The sequence below is a fragment of the Hylobates moloch genome, unplaced genomic scaffold, assembly GCF_009828535.3.
Source record: "Hylobates moloch isolate HMO894 unplaced genomic scaffold, HMol_V3 SCAFFOLD_1, whole genome shotgun sequence".
Classification (NCBI taxonomy): Eukaryota; Metazoa; Chordata; class Mammalia; order Primates; family Hylobatidae; genus Hylobates; species Hylobates moloch.
The window spans coordinates 180,277,049-180,298,901 of NW_026652276.1; the positions used below are offsets into that span (position 1 = coordinate 180,277,049).

At 37.1% G+C, this 21,853-nt stretch overlaps 1 long non-coding RNA gene across 1 annotated transcript; it reads left to right on the plus strand.

Moving 5' to 3' along the window:
* Positions 1-210: 210 nt before the first annotated feature.
* On the plus strand, positions 211-19,078 carry LOC131382887 (uncharacterized). The gene is made up of 3 exons (XR_009212507.1): positions 211-273; positions 1,859-1,932; positions 18,982-19,078. It is a non-coding gene; the product is annotated as an uncharacterized LOC131382887 (long non-coding RNA).
* Positions 19,079-21,853: the final 2,775 nt, after the last annotated feature.

The following is a 21,853-nucleotide window of genomic DNA, read 5'->3' on the forward strand; positions in this document are numbered from 1 at the left end:
AAGGAATCATAGATACAAGGTTTATTATGGTAGTTATGGAGTACTACTATCTCTACTAACCTGATCTCTTCACCTGAAATACTCTTACTTACTCATTGTGTGACTATAACTCATGTTCTCAACTCATTTTCAGGATAACCCCTCTCCTCCAGAATAACTGAGGAGCCTGAATAATTGACTCTATCATTTGAAACCTATACCCTGAACATGTTCCAGTAATACTTCTGTGACTATAATTCTGTGTCTCGTTCTCCTTTCAAGAGTGAAAGATAGGTAAGGAAAAGTCCGTATCTTCCATATGTATGGCAATTAGCCTCATTTTTATGAGTAACTTGTTTTTTCTGCTTACAGTTAATCTACTTTACTTTTCATATATCAAGTTTTTTTCATATATCAAGTGTGATCTTGGCAGCTTCTTTATCTTCTGAATTTCTTGCCTTTTTTTTCAAGATATACACATTTATACGTATCAAATATATATTCAATATATAGACAGAGATATATATACAAAGCTTAATACAATATCTAGCAATTTTTATGGGCACGCATTTCTGTAGAATAAATAAATGATATGATTGGTCTACAATAGCACTGTCCATAAAATTTCTGCAATAATGAATGTATTTTATGTCTGTGCTGCCGAATATTATAGTAAATAGCCACATTTGGCTATTAACCACTTGAAATGTGGTTAGTGTGAATGATGAACTGAATGTTAATATTTTTCATTTTTGATTAATTTTAATTTTAATCACCCCATCTGGCCTAAGGTTACTATTTCATATAATACATATCTTCCATATTTATGTTGTAAGTCATGTCGTTCAGTAAACTCTCCATTAGCTTTGCATTTCATTCAGAGTAAAAGCCAAAGTCCTCACAGTGACATAAAAGGACCTCCACATTAGGGTTCTTCATCTACAATTCCTCTCTGACCTCTCCCCTGCCACTCCACCACAGCCACAATGGCTTCCTTGCTATCACACTCTCACCTCCAGATCTCTCCTCAGTTCTTCCCTTGCTCAAAAATTCTTCCTCTAGGTATCTCTAGGGTTCCCTCCCTCAATTTCTTCAGGTCTTTACTTAAGTGATAGCTTCTGAATAAAATCTTGAGATCATGTCATCAAAAAATTTTACCTCCTTCCTCATATACTACCCCTCTTCCCTGTTCATTTTTCTCCATAGAAACTGTCTGGTAAACTCTACTTATTTACCTTGTTTATTGTCTATGACCATCTACTAGAATTCTGCTAAGAAGAGGGCGGACTATTTTTTTCTGTTTATTCATTACTATATCCTCAGCTGCTAGAATAATGCTTTACATAGTAAGTGTTCAGCTAATATTTGTTGAATGAATGAATGAATAGGCATACTGACAAATTTATGAACAATTTAAAAAATCAGACAAAGAATTGTACCTTAACACTGCTTGCTCCTTGAGTCTATTCCAAATTTTATGTCCAAATTCAATGAGTTGAGCTTATACGAATTTCAGAATTCCAGCATCACAAGAAACCCTGCAAAATGGCATGAACAAATTAAAACCATAGGGAGGCTGATTTATATCACCCTAACCTATCATATTTCAATACCTTGCTCCTTCAGAAATTTTTCTATAGCCATCTGGAAACGTAGAAGAAGAATTGAAATAAATTTTGGTTTTGTAGATATTTCTTACAAGCAAATAATGATTTCAGATTTATGTTCTCTTCAATTTTACAGTTACTACTTACGTGTCTTTAAATGTGTTATGATTGTGCTACTGTAGATACATTGTGAGTTTCACGGCACACTGTGTTCAGTTTTTGGGTTTTATTTGTTTGTTTTGCTTTCGTTTATTTCTGTGTTCCATTTTTAGGATATAAAGTTTTATACTACAGCTGGAGTAGTTTCCACTTCATCTCGTTCTTCCTTCTGAAACCAACTCCAAATGTAAGCTCATCAAACATGCAAAAGACATTAAGAACAGTAGATATATCCGCTTCCCCTATTATTCTTATCCAAGTGTTTAGGAAAAGCTCAAATACCCAGCTGGTTCAAAAGCTGTGTTATTCACTGTTTTGGCTGAGTCAGGCCTGAGCAAATATGGCTTCTGTTATTGTCCTGGAATGCCAACATCCAGGTTCATTAAAACAGTACACCTGGGTTAGAGAGTGTATAGACCCCTTCAAGTATATGCATGGAAGAAGAGAAAAAACAAAACAGACATCTCAAACATTATCCAAATTTTAGACATTCAACCAAAATAAGTAGATAATATAAATATAAAAAGAAATCTCTGAGAGCAATTGTGATTGTGTATCCTATCCATTACCTATAGTCTAGGAATATGTTTTGCAAAGTCATTATTTTCTGTCCCAAAATGGACCTATGGAAAATTTAAGAAGTGGCTAAATCCCAAGGATGTGTGTGATGGTTAATACTGAGTGTCAGCCTGATTGGATTGAAGGATACAAAGTACTGATTGATCCTAGGTGTGTCTGTGAGGGTGTTGCCAAAGGAGATTAACATTTGAGTCAGTGAACTGGGAGAGGCAGACCCACCCTCAATCTGAGTGGCCACCACCTAATCAGCTGCTAGCATGGCTAGAATAAGGCAGGCAGAAGATGGAAGAGCAGACTTGCTGAGTCTTCCAGATTTCATCTTTCTGCCAGGCTGGATGCTTTCTGCCCTCAAATATCAGACTTCAAGTTCTTCAGCTTTTGGACTCTTGAACTTACCCCAGTGATTTGCCAGGGGCTCTCAGGCCTTCAGCCAAAGACTGAAGGCTAGACTGTCGGCTTCCTTACTTTTGAGGTTTTGGGACCTAGACTGGCTTCCTTGCTCCTCAGCTTGCAGATGGCCTACTGTGGGACTTCACCTTGTGATAATGTGAGTCAATGCTTCTTATTAAAATCTCTTTCACACATACATCTATCCCCTTCATATATACATCTAGTAGTCCTGTCCCTCTAGAGAGCCCTGACATATACAGATTTTGGTACCAAGAGTGGTTCTACAGGAACAGAATGTGAAGAATAGTTTTCTTTAGTTGGTTTTGGGGTTTCTGGAGTTGGCTGCTTAATATGATTAGTCCCCAAAATGCTAAGGACTCTACTCCTAATAGTATGGAGAATGCTGGTAGTCCTTGGTGTGAACTGTTTAGAGAGTTATGCAGAATAAATGCATGTGATACTCCTGATTCACTGCTCATGAGAGGCAAAGAGTTTAGTGACTCTGTACATAACACCTTCGACCATATGTGGAGAACCAAGGAATATAATGAAGTTGATTGGTTGCTCCCAAGTTTGCTGGAGAAAATGACAAAAGAAAGGATGCTCTTAGGGATTCTAACTCTTAGCTCCAGAAGCACGTACTTAGCCTCAAGTCTTCTAAAATTGTCCTGAGTGAGAGTCTTACCTCCTGTAGACAAAGGACTGAAATTGCAGAAACTCAGGCACAAGCTCTTAACATGTGAGTGGCTGACCTGCAATGAAAGGTACATGCTCAGTGTCACCAGGTGTCTACTGTTAAAATGAGGGCATTGATTGGAAAAGAATGAAACAGTGCAACTTGGAATAGGGATGTATGGGAGGACCCTGGTGAAGCTGGGGTCACTAAGCTTGTAAACTCTGAGGAGCCTTTTTGGTCAAAAACTGTGAAGATATTTGTATCTCATGTGAATGCTCACCAAAGGATGACCTCAGCAGAGGAGGATTTTCAGAATCAAGTGGATAGGATGACTCCTTCTTTGGACACCACTCATCCTCTTTCCCCCGCCACCCCTGTCATCGCCCAATGGACCCATGAACAAAGTGGCCATAGTGGCAGGGATGGAGGTTACTCATGAGCTCAGCAACATGGACTTCCACTCACCAAGGATGACCTGGCAATGGCCACTGCTGAGTGCCCAATTTGCCAGCAGCAGAGACCAACACAGAGCCCTTGATATGGCATCATTCCTCGGGGTGATCTGCCAGCTACTTGGTGGCAGGTTGATTATATTGGACCTCTTCTATCATGGAAAGGGCAGTGGTTTGTCCGCACCAGAAAAGACACTCCAGATATGGGTTTGCCTGTCCTGCATGCAATGCTTCTGCCAAAGCTACCATCCTTGGGCTCATGGAATGCCTTATTCACCGTCATGATATTCCACATTCACTTTATGGCTAAAGAAGTGTGGCAGTGGGGTGATGCTCAGGGAATTCACTGGTATTACCATGTTCCCCATTATTCTGAAGCAACTGAACTGATAGAACAGTGGAATGGCCTTTTGAAGTCACAATTACAATGCCAACTAGGTGACAATACCTTCCAAGCCTGGGGCAAAGTTCTCCAAAAGGCTGTGTATGCCCCAAATCAGTGCTCAGTATATGGCACTGTTTCTCTCATAGCCAGAATTTAGGGGTCCAGGAATCAAGGGGTAGAAGTAGAAAAGGCATCACTCACCATCACCCCTAGTGACCCACCAGCAAAATTTTTGCGTCCTGTTCCCACAACATTACGTTCTGCTGGCCTAGAGGTCTCAGTTCCAGAAGGAGGAATGCTGCCACCAGGAGACACAACAATAATTCCATTAAACTGGAAGTTGAGATTCCCACCTGGCCACCTTGGGCTCCTCCTACCTCTAAGTCAACAGGCTAAGAAGGGAGTTACAGTGTTGGCTGGATTGATTGACCCAGACTATCAAGATGAAATTAGTCTAAGGAAGAGTATATGTGGAATACAGGAGATCCCTTCGGGCATCTTTTAGTATTACCATGCCCTGTGATTAAGGTCAAAGGGAAACTATAACAACCCAATCCAGGCAGGACTACAAATGATCTAGACCCTTAAGAAATGAAGGTTTCAGTCACTCCACTAGGTAAAAAAACACGACCTGCTCAGGTGTTCCTGAAGGCAAAGGGAATACAGAATAGGTAGCAGAAGGACATTTGTTTGCAGAACATGTATCTTCTTCTTTTTTTTTTTGAAAGAGTCTCACTCTGTTGCCAGGCTGGAGTGCAGGGGTGTGATCTCGGCTCAACCTCCGCCTCCCAGATTCAAGTGATTCTCCTGCCTCAGCCTCCTGAGTAGCTGGGACTACAGGCATGTGCCACCACACCCAGCTAATTTTGGTGTTTTTAGTAGAGACAGGGTTTCACCATGTTGGCCAGGATGGTCTCGATCTCCTAATCCGCCTGCCTCGGCCTCTCAAAGTGCTGGGATTACAGGCATGAGCCACCGCACTTGGCCAGAACATGTATCTTCTAAAGCTGAATTCGACTGTAGGTAATTTTAAAACCTTTTAATGACTGGTAGTTTTGGTAAAGCAGTGTGGAGAGAAGAGGAAGAAAAGGTATCGAAATAGGAATGAAAAGGAGAAAAAATGAGTAGAGAAACTATTAGGAAAGGGAGTGAGGGAGACAGAAGAAACAGACAGATAAGGGGGACAATTGTGGAAATACAGTTTACTTGGAGGAGAAAAGGAGGGAAAGAGAGATAAGAGAAATCTCTATTGAAAAAGCTCAACCAAAGAAGAAAGTAAATATACCATCTCTGTTCTAAGCAAATTCACTTGGACAGCCAGGACTGGATATATTGGATTCTAATGAATTTTTAACAATGGAAAATAATTTTACCTTTTTTCTTTCTTTTTCTTTTCTTTTCTTTTTTTTTTTTTTTTTTTGAGACAGGGTCTCACTCTGTTACCCATGCTGGAGTTCAGTGTTATGATCATTGCTCACTGCAGCCTCGACTTCCTGGGCTAAAGCAATCCTCCCATTTCTGCCTCCAGAATAGCTGGGACTAAAGGCACAGGCCACTGCTCCTGGCTAATTTTTATATTTTTTGTAGAGAAAGTGTCCGACTATGTTGCCCAGGTTGGTCTGGACTCCTGGTCTCAGAATATCCTCCCACCTTGGGCTCCCAAAGTGATAGGATTACAGGTGTGAGGCATTGCGCCCAGCCACTTTGTTGTCTCTTTTTTCTTTACGTATTCTTCCTCTACTCTTCCCATAGGAATGGTTATATTTTAACATTTTATAATATCTATGGGAAGCAACTTCAGCTAGTCTGAGCTCTTCACAGAGTTCTCCTACTGCCATGACCGAATTGTTTACTCTGGCTCCCCGCTGCCCTTAGACCAAATGGCTGATTTCATGAGAGTAGGGACAGTGGTTTATTCACCACTATAAACCAGTAGCTAACCTAATTCCTGGTACATTGCAAACACCTCAAAATATTAATAAATAAAATTTAAAACTTAATCAGATGTCTTCATCAAATTTTCTAGACTCCTAACTAAACTTCCAAATATGGATAACAAATGAAATAACAGCACAACTCCATTTAGAACAGAAAAAAGGGGAGGGAGGAGATAAAGATGACGTAAGGTGTGCTACCTCCTATTTTGCACTATATTTAATATTCATTTTATTTTACCTCACAATTTACCACAAGAAAGCTAGAAGTTTTTGTTTTGCCTTTTTACATATTTCAGCTTGGAAATTATTTTTAGCTATATATTTATTTTAACAAAATCACACCACAGCAAAATGACTTGGGCACCCTGTAAGATTTATAATGAAGGGATCTTATGTGTCAATCAATGGTATACAGACATGTTGCTCAGAATATTGCTCCCTTATTTTTCTACATAATGATCACATTTGGGAGAACTGGCCTTCTTCCAGGTCCAATGCGCTTTGCTGTTGGGATCTTACATCCCACTTGATGAGGTCTTCTTGGCAAGGTTACCCTACAGCAAAGCCATGACAGAGAGTAAGAGCTCCTTGACTTTTGTCCTCCATTTCTGCTCCTTGCTCTCAGCCCCCCAAGCCCTCATGCTATCCCAGAGGGCATTGCTCTTGGGTGGTTACTCCCTCTTCTGCCATTGCTGATAGACTGTATTCCCAGTCGGCTTCCCATGTAAGTGCGTGCACGCACACACACACGTACACACACACACTGGCACCCCTTCCGGCGTGATATTCTGAGGTTAATCTTAATGTCTAACTCTTCACCAGAGTTAATTTACACTTAAAAAAAACCAAAGCATATATGCAGATGGTTAAAAATCAAGTAATTTAGAGGAACTTATAATGAAAATCATCAGTTGCCTGTTTGAATTCCAGTTTCTCATTTTAGAAGCAGACGGAAATTTTATGGCTTTTGGCTGCTTATACTCTTATTTCTTTATCTTTTAAAAAATCATTTCTACACATAATTTACTTCATGCTTTAATCTCTAAGAATTTATCTTACACTACTTCTCACCTCTCTCTTTCCTCCTCCAATATATTTCTATCATGTCCTTACTTCCCCTATAATTCAAATTACATTCATCACAGAAGTGGAAGGCTTAAATATTCTACAGCTTTTATCATTATTATACAGCCAATGAAAACTCATATTTGTGAAGACAAGTTAATAATATGGTAAAATATTGACCACTTAATATGAAGTGAAAATTTAAAAATGCATATTTATCAATGTGGTGTGATTCAAATTCTATAAAATATATAGATTTTATGGAATAAAATTATAGAAAAGAAATATATAATAGAATTCTAATGTTCAACTCAGTAGAATAAGATTACAGATAATTTTAATTTTCCTGTTTATATTTTTCTACATATTTCTAAAACAAATACATGTCACTTATAATTTTAAAAATTAAGGGAGAAAATAACCTCATGATAAGTACAAGGAATTAATACCTATAGTGAATTTTAAGCCCATGATAAGGCTAATTTTAGGCCATTTTCCTCCCATTATATAAACTTTGGAATGCTTATTTCACCCAAACCCTCCTTTTCCACCCCAAATACGCAAACTGATGACAGACCAGCGATCCAAATTACTATAAAAATTCAGGACATCAACAGAACTTTTAAAAATGAAAATCCAACAGTTTTAATTAAGTGCATAATACATATGTATGAGTGCATTGTCTTTTGTAATAGAAGACACAGCTGTTTGGTATGGGTTTGAAATCCAATTTAAAATTTTGTAATCCTATGCTAATGATCTAAAGAAAAAAGGAAATGGTAGACAACAACATTTTGCATTAATATTAAATGTTCTCAATGCCATAGGGGTCCTCACTATGTCAGTATTAATTAAGAGCATTTTCTTTTATAGTAGCATATTTTCTTATGGCTGTGTCTCCAATCTCTAAAAGCATACCAAATTTCATTTAAGAATTCATGGTGCATTGCTGAATTTAAGAAATTATATCTTATTCTCAATATTCAAGATTATATAATCTAATGAACACAGCTGGAAATATTTTGCATAAAGTAGGAAGAGAGTAGGCCTGGCTGAATTATGTTCTCTCCAGTCCCCAAGAAATTACATATCACCCCTCCACACCCTTTTCTGCCCACAAGAACTTCCTCCCTCCATCTGGGAATGGACAACTGAAACAGGATTTTTCAGATCTGCTTCCATCAGCCCACATCCTTCCATTTAACTGCTGGCAGTCTATCCAACTGCCTTAGGGTCAGTCTGGCTCTTTCCTGCTCAGAGAAAGCAGACCAATAGTAGAACTCTTTGCATGTGTCTCCTTGAGACCCTAATTGACTAGCCACATGGACCTGCCTAGGAGTTGGCATCTTCTCCTTGGAATGAGGAATTTGTGACTTGTTCCTTATTTGGCCTGCTAGCATGGTCCCCTTGGCTTTCTGCTCCCCTTGTTTTTTAGCCAGAGAAGACAGGAGGAATTTCCTGTCTCTCTTTTGTTTCACTACCCTGTCAGCTTTAGGAACCTGTGAAAGCTAGAGACTGTCTTCTTCCCATTGCCTAATTAGAGGTCCCCATTCTCAGGGTTTCTTCTATTCCTCTGCCCCGATTCCTCCACCAAAGTCAGGAGTATCATCAACTAATCTGCAGTTACAGTAGAAATGAGGATCTCTACTGCCTGGGACTGAATAGAATCTTGGCCCCTCTATTTTAGCTTTATGGCCTTGATCAAGGCACTTAACATTTCTATGCCTCAGTCTCCCTACCTGTAAAACAAATAATGCTCGTACTTACATCATTGTTATAATAAGAATTAAATGAGATCATGTGTGTATATATATATATATACATATATATACACACGTACATATACATATAATGCTAAAACAATGCCTTGTACACAGTAAGTTCTATATAAATGTATCTATTATTATTATAGAAGATACATAAGAGTTTCACACACACACACACACACACACACACACACACACACACACACAGATATACTTTCAAAAATCCCTGTCCAAATCAGAGAGGGCATGGGAAGGCTATTTAGCAGGAAAGGAGTACTAGCAAGAGGGAACTACTCCCTAGCTAACTGTCCCCAAGGCAGAGCAGATCATAGTGGCAAGCAACTTGTTAATTACAGCAATGATAAGATGCATTTTCTGGGTCATTCTGAGTCTAAGACCAATGACTCTCAGGCAGGCTTAGTGCTAGAAACACTTGGCTGGAGAATCAAACCAGCAGCCAAGGAGGAATCCAAGATAAGATTCCTTAGCCCTGTCTTTTTTTTTGAGACAGAGTCTGGCTCTGCCACTTATGCTGAAGTACAGTGACATGAGCACAGCTTACTGCACCCTCTACCTCCTGGGCTTAAGCAATCTTCCCACTGCCCAAGCCATCACACCCAGCTAACTTTTAAATTTTTTGTAGAGATGGGGTCTGGCTTTGTTGCCCAGGAAGATTTCAAATTCTTGGGCTCAAGCAATCCTGCCACCTCAGCCACCCAAAGTGTTGGGATTACAGGCATGAGCCACCACACTCAGCCAGGACTCGTCTTCATGTATGAGGATTTCCAGGAGAACTGAGACCCAGACAAAATTTTGGGACTAACTCAGAACAAAAACTGTTAAGCAATTTGTGTTAAGCAATTCGTTTGGCAAAAAGCATTTAAGACTTCAGGTCAGCTCATAGGCAAGGGTCTGACTCAAGCAAGTCTCATTTGAAAAGGAATAGGTAGGTTACGTGTTTTAGGTGAAGACTTGATGACTCATTAGACTTCACACATCCCTCTGACTCAAATCTGAATAAGTATACTAGCAGGTGGTGTTACAGCTACTGGAAATGGCTAGGCTCTTGACTCTATTCCAATAGCAGTACCATAATTTCATGCCTACAGCAAACCTTTCTCCAAATTACACCCACACTATAATCAGCTGCAGAGGCCTTTTGTGACTATTTATAAAGGGCACTCTTCAATTCACCCTTATAATTTAGCTGGTAGCATTTGCTGGAAAAGTTTTAACAGCTATGCAATGTAAAGCCACTTCTATTAAGTGCACTGTCTCCATTCTAAGTGTAGAGTACACCAATACAACTTTCACCAAATTCTGATATGAGAGTCTAATATTCCTCCCTTCTCAGCAATAGCAAACATTTTGTAGGTGCCACAAAAAGATTCTGGATTGCGTTGGTCTGTGCCTGCCCCAAACCAAAAAGCATAATGAAATTTGTAACCTTAAAGTCATACTCAGAGAATCCCCATTAACCAGTATAACTTCTTATCAAAGAGACACATGGGGTCCATCAAAGTTGCTCTAGAACAACTACTGCTCACTATTATCTGGAGATCTTGTTAAAATGCAGATTCTGAATCAGTACGTTTGGGATAGGATGTGAGATTGTGCTTTCTAACAAGCTCCTAGGTTACCCCAGTGCAGACCACATTTTGAGTAGCAACAGAGTTGGTGGGAAGGATGGGAAGATTTGGGGAGCACTGTGGGTCTAATTGACACATATGTGAAAATTGTGTCATTGAATCTTTTTAGTGGTTATGAAATCCTAATGGAAATTGAGATCTAGTGAAATCAGTAAAGCTGATCCTTACACTGTCAGTCTTTATGGTCTCATTATTTTTACCATCATCATCATCACCATAAAAATAGAGAAATAATATCCATAAATAGATTTAAAAAATAGGCCCATGAATAAGAAAAGGGTTTGCAATTGCACAGATGACATAAGTGTGCATATTTTTGTAGCTCATCACTATATTAGGAACCAAAGCTACTCTTCATTCAGATTTAAAATAAAGGAAATCAGCTGTTGGTCTTTCAGAAAGTCACTCTTTTATTCCCCAAATTTCTTATTAATAAAGTGAAAGAACTTAATTAAATGATCTATTACTTTCTATGTGTAAAATACTGTGATTCAATAAATTTGATTTTTTAAATATCAATAGTTTTTGAGGAACATGTGGCTTTTGATTACATGGATGAATATTATAGCAGGGAAGTCTGAGATTTGAGTGCCCCCTTCACCAAAGTAGTGTACATTATACCCAATATGTAGCTGTTTATCCCACACCCACCCCCTACCCTCCACCTTCTGAGTCCCCATAGTCCGTTATACCACTCTGTAATCCTTTATGTGCCCATAGCTTAGCTCCCACTTCTAAGTGAGAACATATGATATTCGGTTTTCCATTCCTGAGTTTCTTCACTTGGAATAATGGCCTCCAGCTTTGTCTGAGTTGCTACATAAGACATTATTTCATTTTTTTAATGAGTAGCCTTCTATGGTATATGTATACTACATTTTCTTTATCGACTCCTTGGTCGATGGGAACTTAGGTGGGTTCCATATCTTTGCAATTGTATTGCAATACACATTCATGTGTAGGTGTTTTGTTTTTTTTTTTGATATAATGACGTCTTTTCCTTTGGGTAGATACCCAGTAGTGGGAAATCTGTTTTTTTTAAATTCACATGTGACATCTGTCACATCTGAACTTGAACAACACGTTATACCACATACAACAAAGTTCCTTTTCACGTGCCTCAAAATTGAGATGAATAATGACAAAAATAATTTTTTATCACTCTTACTAGTACATTATTCCAATCATAGTAACAATGTTATGAAATGAACAACCTCAGATATCTGAAGAGGAAAAATGCTTGGAACTGAAAACATTACTTGTCTACTAATAGGCTTACTGGTTTATTTTGTGATATTACTTAAAATTTTTATAGAAGTTCAATTTTCAAAATATATTTATTGCTATCAAAAATATTATATAGCTGAAATGAGCTTTGAATTTTGAAGAAATTCAACGCTATTGTCATGAAAACTTCACTAACTGTTTCAGCAGAAGTAATTCAGGATATTTATGGTAAAACACTTATGTAGCAACTATAGCTCCCCAAAACTTATACCAACTACAAGTCCTTTTTAAGACAACCTGTCTATATATTTTTTTCTAATAATTTTCTTTGACTTGCTTGCCTCTGGCTTGTGGGAAGCTGTTTGAAAAACTGCAGATAAATCAATTATTATGAAAGATCCTATGTAGTCAACTTTCAATTATTTAAATACTATCTAATGTATAGTTTCAAGGATTCTACCTTCATTCTTCGTGCCTAACTACCTATTTATTTGCAAAGTAGGAAAAGACAAGAAGAAAGGAGAAAACTTCGTCTGAAATAACCGTTCTTTTATTTCTATAATGTATGAGAGCATGTTAGGATATTAAACATAACGATTAAGTATTATTGTATTTACTTGCACAAATTTTGCTAATTTTGATTTTTTCCTACTAATATTTTCACCTTGGCAAGAGATAATATTTATAATAATAATGATGATGATGGAGAAACTATAAAAATGACCAACTGTAAGACATTTTAATGCTCCAAAATATCATTGTTTTATAGAAGAAAAAAAACAAATCTCCAAGTGGTTTAGTAACTTGCCTATGGTCAGGCAGCTAATAAGTGACAAACCTGATACAAACTCTGGTTTTTCTGACTCCTAAGCCCATAGTTTTTAATGTTTCATGTGCATTCCTCAAATTTCTTCTCAAAAATATTTGAATGGCTTCTTACAACACAGAATAAAAAGAGAAAAGCCCTATTTAATAGAAACTAAGAGATACAGAATACTTAAAACTTTGGTCTATTCTGTGAAAGAAAATTTAAAAATACAACAAAAATACCTTTCTATTTAGTTATTTGTTTATTTTTCTTTTTAAGAGAAAACATTTACTTTAGAAGAGAAAGCAAAAGGAAGAATGTGAAATTACTAGATTTTCTTTTTATAAAAATTGCCTGGCATTTCTCAAGATATTTACAAGGTAATCTCTCCAAGAGATTAATTTCAGGTTCATGTGAAAATACAAAGTGAAGAAAGTGTTTCTGCATCTGCCCCCAAAGCCCTCACTCCCTCTCTCCCAGACACAATGTTTCGTTCTAGGACCTGGAAAGATGCTCAGCATATACTAGGGCCCCAAGAATTATCTGTGGTTGATGACTGATATGCCCATGGTGTGTGCACACCCAAATAAGCCTACCCTCACCTTCAATTGCAAGGAAAACTTTTGGGTCACCAAGTGTAATGTATTCGTGTCAAGCATTTCATCATCAATGCAATTCAACAATGTCCACCTCACCATCTCTTTAATGTCAATAACATGCCTTCGTTCAAACTTTTTCCCTCCTCTTCTTTTGAGAAGTTCCAATTGTTGTATTCTCCTATATTCTTCACTGTAAATGAGCTTCATCATATTTATCGACACTCAGAGGGACAGCAAGGTAGCATTTTAACTATGCAAGCTTCTATTACACTTGCTAAAGTTTTTGCAGCACCTGATGTTCCTTTCGATACAAGAACTTTATTCTGATCCTTTCTTAGACCACAACATAGGCTATATGTGATTTGGTTAATGAAGCTATACTGTCAACATCCTAAGCAATGTCTACATTGGCCCCTGGATATTGTGACTCTGTTCTCTCAACACTTAAGCCACAGCTGACTTCTGCAGTGTCTTAGTGTAATCATACAAACATATAATCCTAAATAATTAAATTAAAATTTTACATAAAGACTAAATAACTCCCATGATATTCCCCAAGGACAGAAACATAAAAAATGTATGCATTTAAAATAAGCTCAGAAAGGATATATACACTGAATTTACATAATACAATTACATGTACATTTTTCACAAATTGTACTCATTTGAAATTTTTCACCAAAGGCAGTGACCATTAATCATTAGCAGTGTGCAGAAACACCTGCTTAGTTCATATTTAACAGCTTGCCTTAGGACTTGGTTTCTAGAAATACAGTGAATTTCAGTAGAGGGAACTATTGGGTGTTTTTCAGATTAAAATGGCTCTAACTTTTGATACTTTTTAACTTTTACTTTTAACTGACAAATAATAATTGTATATATTTATGGAATACAATATTGGGATACAGTATGGGATACCGTTATGGGATACAGTGTTTCAATACAGGTACATATTGTGAAATGATCAAATCAGGCTAATTATCATAATCACCACCTCATATATTTATCATTTATTTGTGGTAAGAACATTTAAAATCCTCTCTGTTATCTGTTTTAGTACATTTTTACCATCTCAGAATCTTCTTTCTAGTTTTGATGGAGCATTTTTTCAGCAAATTTCACATCTTTCTCTCTCTCTCTGACACACACACACACATACACACACACACACACGAGCTATAGTGAGATACCCTTCCAAAAAATGATATTAAATGGGAGAACATCACCAGCGAAATCATCACCAGATGAATCTACCTATAGTTTTGGTTTTTACCTGCCATAATATTCGTATGGAAAACCAATGACTGATACAGTATTTTGGGCATAGAACTGTTGTGGGGTGGGGGGAGGGGGGGAGGGACAGCATTAGGAGATATACCTAATGCTAAATGATGAGTTAATGGGTGCAGAAAACCAACATGGCACATGGATACATAGTAACAAACCTGCACATTGTGCACAGGTACCCTAAAACCTAAAGTATAATAATAAAAATAAAAAAAGAAGTTATATAACTGAAAGGACATGATATTGAGAAAATGAATTTAATGTATCCCTCAAGGAAGACAAAAAACATATTCATCTAGTTGAAATAAAAAGTAAAACAATATATAAAAATATAGATAATCCCATGACTATTATCTCCATATAGGCTGTAACCTACATTTTATATGGAATTATATATTTATGTACAAATTAGCCCCATTCATGTGAATACCTCAATGTATTGTAATGAGTGGTGCAGCCCAGATAAGTCAATGATTGAATTAGGCAAGGGGTGTATCCACAACACCTTTACTATATATTGAGCCAGGAGAATTAAATGTACTATTTTCATTTTCTAATTATAACCATTATTTTTTTCTTTCCAAATGCTCATAAAGAATCTATTGAGGGAGCTGAGTTGCCATTGAAAATTATGACAACATCCATCTCTCAGATTCACTTCTCACTTTGATATTATATTTGGAAATTTTTCCTTTAGGATTTCCAGAACCTTGTCAAATACTCTGCTCTTAAACTTGCCATTTCTACAAAGTAGTTCTTAGTGGAGTTTTGAAGTGTTGTGTTTTCTCACCACTGTGTTCCTTAAAGAGAGCTGTAACTGACATTTTGAAAGCAAAATGAAACACATACATTAGTTTTATTTTAAAGTTTGACAAAGCATATCTTTCTTTTCTTCATATAATTAGTTCAGTTAGATTTTAAATGCATACATCATTTGTGCACCTGCAATAATTTTTTGTTGTACATGAAAACTCCATCTATCTCAAGATGATGTAAAAGGTTCGATTGCGACAATGTTAATTTGTAACTTTTTCTTTCTAACCAATAGTGTTTAAAATGCTAAGAGTGCAATTTAACTGCAATAAACACCATTCCCTGATTTTTGGCTAAATATGTTTTGAGATAATGAATCTCCCAGATTTTCTTATCAGGAAGTGCTAGATTACAGTATAAGAAGTTTGATACTCTGGAAAGAATATTTGTCATTGTTGACTCCTTCCAGTATTTTACCTCATATGCACTCCGTCACTGTCTTAGTCTGCTTTGCATTGCTTTAACAGAAAATCACTGACTGGGTAATTTATAACAAACAGAAATGTATTTGGCTTATGATTCTGGAGGCTAGAAAGTCCAAGAGCATGGTGCCAGCAGCTAGTGAGAGCCTTCATGCCCTATCATCTAACGGCAGAAGGTGGAATGGCAAAAGAGAGTGAGAAGAAGAGCAAGAGAGGCCAAACTAGATTTTGTAACAGACCTACTCTCAAGATAACCAACCCATTTCTGTGATAATGGCATTAATCCATTCATGAGTGCTCTGCCATCACAACCTAATCACCACTAATTGGTTTCTACCTCCCAAACCTTGTTACAGTGGGGATTAAGTTTTCAATACACAAACTTTTCGGGGTCACATTCAAACCACAGCAGTCACCAAATTTTTCAAAATATCTTGTGAGTACATTTGCTTTTCTCCATCACTGCTGTCACCACTTTAATCCAGGCCACCAATACCGCTAAAAGAAAATGCCATAAATGGTTTTCTTGCATGTCATGAGATCTACTTCCAAACCATTTCTCCATACTACAGCACAGGGAGCACTTTAAAAATGCATTTCAGATAAAATGTTAGTGACTCCTTATTGTCCTCAGAAGCATTAAGCCTACCTCTTAAGTTTTAATACTGGCCACATAATGTAGATGTTGTCAATACCAGAAATCTATCTTTGATTTCTTTTCCCATTCAGTTTTGGTTACACATCAAAATCAACATGAAGTTTTTAAAGATCACATTGCCCAGGCTACAATACGATTAAATCAGGGTAGGATCCAGGCATTGGTATTTTTTAAGCTCCCCGGGTGATTCCACTGTACAGCCAAGGGTGAGACTCACTACTTAAGAGTTCCAGCTAACTATTTTTCCTAACAACAATCCATCCTATTGAATTCATCCCTTATATTTCACTGCCCAATTATTACTTCAAACCTCTGTTTTGTCTAACCTAAGCCATATTTCTCCATCTTGGCTCTAGGTTATTATGAGGGGCATTGTCAGTGCTTTGTGGAAATCCAAGGCCTTAGTTATTTGATCAACGTTTTATTAATGTACTGAATTCTTTCAAAATACCTATTAATCCTAAATTATGAGATTTTTCTACATTCAGTAAAACATCTCTACAAATCAAATATTTTTTCTGTCATATTAATATTAATATAGGTATAAAATAATCTATCCAAACCATTAAGGACCTGAAAAGAAGCCTTTAAAAGTCAATTCATTTTGTGTGTAAAATATATTCTTTCATGAATATGTAAATGTATGCTAATAAATTTTCCACTTCTCATCCAAAATCTCAGAAAATGACAAAATACAAAAGGACCTCCACAATATTCACATCACTTTTTAAAATTTAAGTTTTTTTAAATTGGCAAATAAAATTGTATATACTTACCATGTACAACATGTTCTAAAATATGTATACTTGTGGAATGGCTCAGTTAAACTAGTTAACATATGTATTACTTCATCACTTTCTAAATTATTCAGCTCACTTACAGACTGTGTTTCCAAAATAGATAGTTTCTTTCTTATTGATTTTTCTTTTTGGATAATGATGAACATACCACACAATAACAAAGCATTTTTCCAGATACTATTGTGCATGGGGAGATGGCTATACAAGGAGTGAAGACCCCTAAGTCCTGATTCTTATCCCTGGCTCAACATATATTTAGTCTGTGATATTGGGCAATGTTTTAACCTTCCCAAGCCTCAATTTTATAAACATAATATAAAATGCGAATAAGTCTACAGGCTGGAATTTCTAACAATATTGTAAAAATTCAATGAAATAGGTGTGTGTTCTTTCTGCAGGCACAGATGCAGACCTAAGGGGTAATTGAAAAGAATTTATTGAAGGGTCTATTTACAAAAGTGTGGGCAGCATAAAGAAACTAACAAAAGATGGTAAAGTACCCAAGGACTAGTCACGACAGGAAGAATTTACCGCCCCTAGCCCCCAGAAGACAGAGGAGGGAGCTGTTTCTAGAACCAGCTACGAGCTGAACCTGTGGAAGAAGGGCTTGCTGTAGCCATGCGTAAAGCAACACAGTCATTGCCAAAACCCCAAATAGTTCTTTGTAGATTCTGGATATTAGCCCTTTGTCAGATGGGTAGATTGAAAAAATGTTCTCCCATTCTGTGGGTTGCCTGTTCACTCTGATGGTAGTTTCTTTTGCTGTGCAGAAGCTCTTAAATTTACAAGAAAAAAACAACACCATCAAAAAGTGGGTGAAGGATACGAACAGACACTTCTCAAAAGAAGACATTTATGCAGCCAACAGACATGAAAAAATGCTCATCATCACTGGTCATCAGAGAAATGCAAATCAAAACCACAATGAGATACCATCTCACACCAGTTAGAATGGCGATCATTAAAAAGTCAAGAAACAAGAGATGCTGAAGAGGATGTGGAGAAATAGGAACACTTTTACACTGTTGGTGGGCGTGTAAATTAGTTCAACCATGTGGAAGACAGTGTGGGGATTCTTCAAGGATCTAGAACCAGAAATACCATTTGACCCAGTGATCCTATTACTGGGTATATACCTAAAGGATTATAAATTATGCTACTATAAAGACACGCATACACGTTATGTTTACTGAGGCGCTATTCACAATAGCAAAGACTTGGAACCAACCCAAATGCCCATCAATGATAGACTGGATTAAGAAAATGTGGCACATATATACCATGGAATACTATGTAGCCACAAAAAAAGGATGAGTTCATGTCCTTTGCAGGGACATAGATGTAGCTGGAAACCATCATTCTGAGCAAACTATCACAAGGAGAGAAAACCAAACACCGCATGTTCTCACTCATAGGTGGGAGTTGAACAGTGAGAACACTTCGACACAGGGCAGGGAATATCACACCCTGGGGCCTGCCAGGAGGGTGGGGGGCTGGGGGAGGGATAGCATTAGGAGAAATACCTAATGTAAATGATGAGTTAATGGATGCAGCACACCAGCAAGGCACATGTATACCTATGTAACAAACCTGCACGTTGTGCACATGTACCCTAGAACTTAAAGTACAGTAAAAAAAAAAGAAAGAAAGAAAGAAAAAACACAAATAGACAGGGAAGGAGCAGAGGGTAAACACCCTGACCTCCCTCTCCTCCTCTCCTCAGATCACCTGCTGATAATTTTCACGGAGCAAACTACCCAAATTCGGCAGATTCCCAGTAATGCATTCTGTAGAGGTCAACACCAGGGGTACAGAGCAGGATGAAAAGAGATAAATGAATAATCTGGAAGAACAATTGGAGAATGTTCAGCACAACATGAAAGCTGTTTTAACCCAAAATGTGTTCAGTAAATTGTTTAAAAAATATTAAATGAAAATGCAATATAACAGTGAAAGCTATCATTCTGTATGATACTATAATGATAGATACAGGTCATTTTTACATGTGTCAAAACCCATAGAATGTACAACACAAACGGTAAACTCTAGGCACATTATAGCTTTAGTGAAAAATAACATATCAATATTAGCTCATCAATTGTAACAGATGTACCACACTAATGCAAGGTGTTAAGAACAGGGGAACTCAGTGGCAGGGCAAGGGGTGTAGGGTGCTCTCTGCACTTTTTGCTCAGTTTTTCCCTGTAGACCTAAAACTGCTTTTGAAATCTACTAATTTTTTTAAAAGTTATTTTCATGATTAATACTCATTGAAAAATGTCTAATCATACCCAAATTTCCACCAAGTTGTTGCATCTATGAAGATGAGGTGATGATGTAACCACCATATGACACTGACTTACAAGAGGTTGACTCTCAGGCCTGGGGAATACATTTCCCAGATGTATTTCTGGGAAACCTCCAATTGCAGAGAATTGGTGTGACTTTCTCTTCTCAAATCTCCATTTTTATCCCTTGATTCACTAATTTAGAGAGACAAAATCCTTCTTTGCCTCTCTCTCCATTTCTATCCCTTGATTCACCAAGTTAGAAAGACAAAATCCTTCTTTGTCTCTCAGTGAAAGTTCTTCTTAACATACTCTATATGATCATTTCTCTTGAAGTGGTTAAGTTTTCACTTAAAGATAAGCAACTTTGTTTTCATCATATTTTAAATTTGAATGTTCTTTGCCCCTTAAAGAGATTGGCAACATAAATTTGGAAATGTTTTCATGGTTGTTGTAATAACAGTAGATATATCTTGCTGATAATTTTTCACTATGGTGACAAAGGATATAAAACGTTTTAGACAAAAAAACATACAATATTATTGAAATACATTTAGCTTAAAATCGTGTCAATTTCTCTTAAAAATCATTTATTTCAACACAATTTATCATATTCTTATGGTAGGTGCTCTAAAGTGTACATTACATACCAAAATAATGACAGTCTACATACTGATATCTAACATAAAGGTCTTAGTATTTTATATTATTTTGCTATAAGACAGACAGAATGACAAGTGTTTGTGAAATCCTGTTATTGTTCTCTTTATATGATAATTTATACTTTAAGCACAAAATTATAGATGTTATTTAACATCAGATTAGAAAAGAAATCAAATAAACTATGTAAACAAGCAAACAAAAAATTAGACCCCATGTCTCAAAGCAGATACTAGATACACGGCAATAGATTTTAGAGATTGTTCCTGATTGCACTAGCAGCAGGAACAAGTGTGGTTGGAAAGAGTATGTAGCCAGCTGTCTCTTCTCTAGAGCACAGGGTAGACTTATCCTTTCTCTCCTTCTCCTCCATCTCCGCAGCAGTCCACTGAAGTCCAAACACCCTGCATCCCTGTGTCAAAGGAGGGCTCTGATAAATGGCTTTCTCCAACAGGCCTGCTTTTGTCCTCAAGGGTTGTCACCAGAGAGCACAGAATCCCCAATCTTCAAGGTGCTGAGGTCTAGCAGCAACAGCTGAGCTGCTTGGTGCTTCTGAGAGATTTCGCATAAATTAGGGCAGTTCACACAGTTTATTACTTTGATGATAAGACTAAGTTCTTAGTCACAGATCAATGTTTCAAATATGCTTCTATGTCACCTTTTGTACCCTCGTGCGCATAAATGCAAACATTGTAAGGATATAAATGACTCTTTTTCCCGTGTTATCTGTGTTGTTTGCATGCACACCCTAATCCTAGGAAGGCTGAGGAACAAACTGTCACACAGAGATATGAATGCTTTCTGGTTTGCAGCTGCAGCAGTTGTTTGCAGTGCCTGATGCCTTTCACAAGCCTTTTTTCCTCATCTACATCTATTCAGTGACTTTGTTTGAAAAAGCTTACTCCAAACTCCGAGTTTATTTAGCCCTGTGACCTCCCAGATTTCCATAGCAGGTTAAATCTTTTATAGGATTTTAATGCAGAAGAGCAATAGCTCAACTGCTGTTAAAAAAAAAAAAAAATTATAGGCCCTCTTTAAGTTGTTATGCAATAAATAATTTTGAGAAAGATATTTCAAAAACTCAATCCAGGATTTGCCCCTTTGGCCAAAGGGAGTCTATACAGTTGAGCCTTCTAAGAATTACTTACACAATCTCTTGTTATTTAAGGAAGTGAATTTTTTGGCCAAGGATGGACACTTTGTAAAATTAAGATGAACGATAAAATCTTAGTAGGTAATGGGTTCAGAAGCTACTTCACAATTTGTTCTTGGCAAAATTACCAAGGGTTCTGGGGCTCTACAACACCCTGGAAAAGCATTTAAGGGAAAGGATGCAGCAGGAAAACAGATTACAGCTCCCTCAAGTGAGGAGTGGAATATTTATTCTCCTGTAGCCAATGTTTGCATTTGTTCCTGCAGCTCTTGGGAGAAAATGAACAAGGACATCCAGTGGAAGTTTTGGAAATATGTCAATAACTTTATTTTCCCCTGCCCAGGAAAGAGAAAAAGAAGGAAGAAAAAATTAATTTATTCATAAAAATATATGCAAAATAAAGTAGGGAAGAAAATATGCATACCTACCATAAAATCCCTCTTTGATATTTTACAACTAAATTAGAAGGATAACCACCAGCAACAGCACACATT